The following is a 6347-nucleotide window of genomic DNA, read 5'->3' as shown; positions in this document are numbered from 1 at the left end:
CATGGTTTTAAGTCTAATTCAGTTTGTTTATAATGGTTGAGCCAGACTTCTTCAGTTTCTCCTCTTATTGAATGTTAATGCCTTAATGAAAGACAATCTCTAAATTGAGTTTCAGAGATATGTGATGAGTCTAGGAATTGCCTTAAGGTTACTTAGACTGGCAGAATTTCACATTTTGGTGACTCCAACCACTGGACAGTAATGGCGGAATGTAGATGTGAGAGGCAGAAAATATCTTTTTACCCAATGCCAAAGGGTCTGGGAAAATCATGACACACTTGTCAGACATTGCAACTCATGAGAGAAAGTCATTAGTCACAAGTTATTAGTAATTAGTACATCCCAAAAGATTTGTGGGACATTTTACTCTGCACTTCTATAAAAAGTTATATCAGTCTCCAGCAGGGGGAGATGTCATACTAATATACTTTCCAATTTACCTTATTTTACCTTTTTGTGCTGAATTTCGCATGTTGGAACCAAATATTGCTTTCTATGACCATTTATCAATATAGCTAGTATCACTGATATACCCCTAATAGTCACTTGATCCACTCAATAGTATTGGTATTTCTAATGCATTACACATTTTACTCTTCTTTACAGAATTTTAACACTGGACTGGCCAGTCCACCTCCTTTTGAAACCATGTTCATCAACAGGATTACTGCTCTTTTCCACTATTGCCTTTTTGTAATGAAGAACTTTATAACCGGCAAAACTCAAGATAAAAACCTTTCCTGTTTTCTTCTCTCTCAGTATTTGTTCCCGAGTCTGATAGGAGCTAGCTCAACACAACCCTACTTTGATGGGCTCCTAACAGATCTTTCCGTTTCAATCCATGTCCATGCGTGCGCACACACACACACACACACACACACACACACACACACACACACACACATATACCCATAAACATACAGTCACAGACACAGATACAAACAGGTGAGCGTGTATACACACTCCCACACACACTATGTCAGTGTGATCTTGAAAGAACAGTGTGTTAGATTTAGTGGCATCTAGCATTGAGGTTACAGATAACTACCAACTTAATACCTCTCCCTTTGCAAACATGTATGACAATGTGTCCGCCAGGTGCCAGAAGCTACTTCCAAAATGATGTCATCATATGTACACAATACAACAACATGTAAACAATAATACAGATACAACATTTCAAAATTGTATTTAGTTTGTAAATCTATGGGTCATAGCTTCCATGGACTGTAAATTGTGACTGAAAACATCTCAAATGGGAAAGGCAACAACAATATTGATCTTCATGTTCCAATTTAGTTTTGCTTCTTTATGTTTGTTTTGCTTTTGCACACATTTATAGCTATGGTTAGATTCAACCAAAGTTGGAGTGCATCATGTACATATTTCTGCTTATGTTGGACACATGTGTCCTGACAACACAGTCTTGCTTTGTTTTGGTTAGTTGCTAGGCTGCATCACCCCCTTGTCCCGCCATGTCGTCTCTCCTTCCGGCTCTGTGACTGTGCTGTCTGAAAGGCGGAACAACCACAATGACCCCTTATTCCGTGTTTGTATATCTTACACACAGAACGGCGAGATTTAATAAAGGTGCAACATTCCCTGAACAGGCTGTATAAACCCTCACTGATTCCTCTTCTTCTTCTTCTTCTTCTTCTTCTTCTTCTTCTTCTTCTTCTTCTTCTTCTTCTTCTTCCAACCAGTGCTATGGCACCTTTAAATTCAAGCTGCCACTTCAATGTAAGAACATGAAAGGCCCTCTCTAGTGCAAGTTTTATTTGTTCCGCGGTTCTATGACCAAAACACCACTATAAGTAGTTAAAGGGGATTACACGCTAATGAACACATAACTATGAATACTTCATTAATTCCATCTCTGCTAACAGATGCCTCTAAATCCTACACACTGCACCTTTAAGTGAAGAGGGTAGAGTGTTATTTTCACTATTTGTCGTTTGACAACACACAGAACTACTCAAAGAGTAATGAGTATGTTTTAATACATGGTAAAGTCGCCATACATTTAGGTCCTAGGCTCTTGTTACACAAGTAAGGCTGTTTAGGCAAAGAAAGTAAGTACAGTAAAGCTAGGCCAAACTGTCAATGGAGGAACATCGAGAGTAACTTTTTGGTTTATTTAATTGGCTGAAGATCCCGCTACCTTCATTTGTGGGCTAAATAAGAACTTGTATAGACTTGGTTACGAATGTATTCTTTTTTTTACGGAGTTTACAGAGTTTCACGCATACTGTTTTGTTGTTCTGACCAAATGTTTCTACTGATTTTTTTAATATGTATCTGTCACGGGTGTTTACTCTTGCACATCCAAAAATGAATGTTTAATTATTTAACTTGTTAACCTGTATATTTAGTTTTATTTGCACTTAGGTTTACTTTTGCATTTATGTTGGACTGCATTTTTGTTGAGGTTAATTCAAAGAATGTCATTTGTTTTAAAACATTGCTTTAATATGTAGTTCATGTCTGTGGAATCACTAAGTGGACAGTCCTTTCTGTTAATCAATCTGACAAGCATCATCCAAAGCACATCTGCCCTATTAACATTAAAATTAGAGCATTTAATTGATTTCTATGAATTTGGGCCTCGTTTCCCGATAACGATGTATCTTAACGGCCTACGTGGATTTTCGCGACATCGTACACTAAGTAGCACTTTGTATTTACGTGCGTTTCCCAACCATCAACTTAAAGTCAGGTGCACGAGCGCAACGTGCACGAGTTCTTAAGTAGCTCTTAGGAGCTGTTTACGTCAGGTTAACCTGTTTATGTTAATTGCTGTGAAATTAGCTAGCCTATGCGTGCATCGAACATGCAATGTGCACTAAATTCGGGGCGGGGATAGTAACGCCATCTCCAGCAGAGAAGCCTATTTAAACTGTGTTCCCATTGTAAGGACATTTATTACGATCTGTCTGAGAGTGGGCTGTCAAAGCTAGCATCATCAAAGTCATACAGTACAGTAGGCTACATACATTCAATAAAATTAACCTACATTTGAGTCCAACTGCATGACCATTCTTGCCCTACACTTACCCTTACAATAAAGAAGTGATCCTATTCCAACCATAACTTCATTTTAAATAATGTCTTTCTTTATGACATTTAGTTTATAGTTTAGACAGCAACGTTGACATCTACTGTATATTCAACTGCATCCACTACATAATCTCAAACTTTATTTGTTGGTAACGCTCCAAAAAGGCTACCATTAACACATTTCTTAATGAAAAGGAAACATGCATCACAATAATACTTCAGTGTAACCTGTACCTATGTGGAGTGCAAATATGTCTTGCCATTACACTACCCAACAGCCCTACGTCTGCTAACACTACAGAATGCATAATTCCTACGGGCAATGCACTAGTTTTGTATAGCCTAATCTTTATTTTCAAATACTTAATATTCTTTATTTCTATTTTGATGGGAATAGGCAGGTGAAACAATGACATTCTCATGATGTGCTATACACAGAAACATCGTTTGGATTTCTTCTACAATAGGCCGAACGACACCCCTGGATAAGGTGTCGAGGGGTTTGAAGCGTACGTCATGCGTGACTGTATGAGCTATGAAACTAGCGATTTAAAAAAAGTTTCAATGAAGAACATTGCAAATATATATGTATACAACCATCTAGCTAGAAGCTACCATATAAGCCAATGGAGTGGTGGCATAAGCGCTAAATGTGCCATCAAACTACTGTTTGAAAGCTTCAGTCAAGACCTAAATACTCTGCATTGGTCGCGTAGCACATTTCCGATCAAACCGAGTCATTATAAACATATAAAAAGTTGTGTAGATAGCTTTATTCATGTAAAATATTCCTCGCTTCAAGTAGCCATGTTTTTTTTTTTAATTCCCGTTTCTTCCGAACGACGGTCGAACGACGCCCCTGGTGGATTAAATCGCTAAGTGTGAAGTTACTACTGGTCCTGACCACACGTAGAATTCCTCTCAATGAAAGATACACTTAAGCTAAGTGTGGCGTTGGGAAACCCGTCTGCAACGTAGGAATCCTCTTACGAGCGATTTCAAGTGCTTTTTAGGCTAAGTGCGCGTTCGGGAAACGAGGCCTTGGATATTACCATATTAACTTGGGATAATTAATTTTGGGTGGTATCCGAAGGCAATCAGAACCCAACCAAGGGATTGCACTGTTTTCAAGAAATTCGGACAAAAGAGAGCTCCCTTAGCATTGTTTCCATCTTGGAGTAAACAAAAATTGTCAGTGTGTAAGAAAAACTTGTTGTCCGCACCTACCTAAAGGATAGGAAAGCCGATAAAAAGCAGGGAATTGGGTAAAGCTTCTCTCCAGAGGAACCTACTGCATTGATGCTGATCAAGAGGAGTCTTTGCCTTACTGAGCACAAATGTAAACGTTTGTCTCTTATGATCTCTGTGGTCTGATTTAATTTATGGTCAGATATACCTCTGCGCAGAACATCCCATTTTACCTCACACTTGGCTCTCAGGATTCTACTGTGAAGGTAGAATGTGTCCCTCATTACTGAAGACACGTTAACAGTGTTAACACAAAACTCAGTGTTAAGACTTCAAAGGTTGGAAACATAGTAATGTAGTGGTCAACGGATGTTTCTTTAAGGGAGGCATCATTCAAAACCTACCTCCTTGTTTCCTTATCTTCTCATAAAGGGTCAGTTCTTTCACCTGTTTCACCAGAGCATTTAGTATATTCTTCCTCTATGGTAGTTTGTTGACACTTAGAGCATGATGTAACATGTGTATATTGTACATATAATATTCATCACCAGTGACCAGTTATGACAAAAACAACTTCCTCATTTTGCGTCTGACAAGTCAAAGCCAATGCTAAGTGTGTTAAAAAATACTGATGGTATCACTCAGCCTCTTGTTGGATGTGCTCTGATGGTTTTGATTATACTAGTTGTGCTGTAAAGTGTACTTCTATCATGCACTTAAGTGTTGTATTCAGCTGGAAAAAAAACGGGAGTGGCATTTTGACAAGACATTGTGAAAACGCTGAAATTGTGAATTGTTCTATTGAAGTGTAACACACGGTCGAGGTGCATCATGTGCAGTATTTTTAAGTATCTGCATATCTGATTGATTTGTTCAAATTACATACTCTCAAACTGTCTTGCCTTCCGTCCATAGTAGTTGGACTAATGTCTGTCTCACCAGTGACTGTACGATTTTAGACAAACATGGCGCCATGGTTAGCTCTTAACCATCTCTGGCTGGACAGAGATAACATAATGAAGTAGACTCTGGTGTGGTACAAACTACTGTTTGTGAGCCATTGTATGTTGAATCATCATCACAAACCTGTGGTACATTGTATGTTGTTTCTCTGCTTTGAACTTCTGGTGTTTCCCCTTTCCCCTGTCCAATGAACTACTGTTTATCTTGAAAAAAGGTATTGAATTTGTTAAATGTGTATGACTTTGCAGGAGTATGAAAACCATGCAAGTCTTAATGAGCTTTTTATCAGAATAAAAATGATGAGGTCAGTTTTGTTGTGAAAGATTTTGGATGCCTGTCCTGCTGCACAGAAAATATTTGATGGAAATGGGCATCAACTTGATAAAGATGTTAATGGTTATTGCTTGGCTGCAAGATGAAATGGTATTTCAGAGAAATAAAGGGATCAGACTTTCAAAATTCCTTGTCTGTGATTTTTAGACAATCAACATCCTGTTTATGGCTACATCAGTTGGACTTTTGTTATTATGCCAAATGTTGACTTGTTACCTTGAAAAAACAAGTAATTAGCCAATTCTGATTCTCCACATTTGAATAATATAATACAGGATACATGTATTATCTGTCATCTTAAAAATATCTGAAAGCAGTGCTCTCGCCAAAAGATCAGTCGTAAAAGAACTACTCTACACTCGATTCCTTCCGTAGATAAGTAGAAACTTCACCTGCCCTTCAACCCCGCCTTCCAGTCGCTTCATCCCGCCCCTCTCCTCAGTCATCTCGCGGTCTGTCATCCGTTGGGAAGAGGCATTCTCCGTGAAAGTAACCGAAGATCGGAAAGATTAATTCTTCAATCTTCAGTTTTCAGTTACATGAAAGGCGAATTGAGGTAAGACTAGGTCGACTCACTGTCTTTCGTGTTTAGCTTACTCAATTTCTAGAGACAATTTCAGTTGCGTTCATATGACGATTACGTTGACCACAAAGTCAATAATGATCTGCGCTTAAACTTCTAGTTATCATAGCCTGCCTTGGTAGAATAAATGAAACGAAACTGCACGACAAAATGTAGCCTATTTAAATACAGATAAAGCAAGTTTGTAATGTAACTGTAACTGTTTAGTAAGCGCGCAATTATG

The sequence above is a fragment of the Sprattus sprattus genome, assembly GCF_963457725.1.
Source record: "Sprattus sprattus genome assembly, chromosome: 5".
Classification (NCBI taxonomy): domain Eukaryota; kingdom Metazoa; phylum Chordata; class Actinopteri; order Clupeiformes; family Clupeidae; genus Sprattus; species Sprattus sprattus.
The sequence above is the reverse complement of the archived record's forward strand: the minus strand, read 5'-3'. Positions refer to the sequence as shown.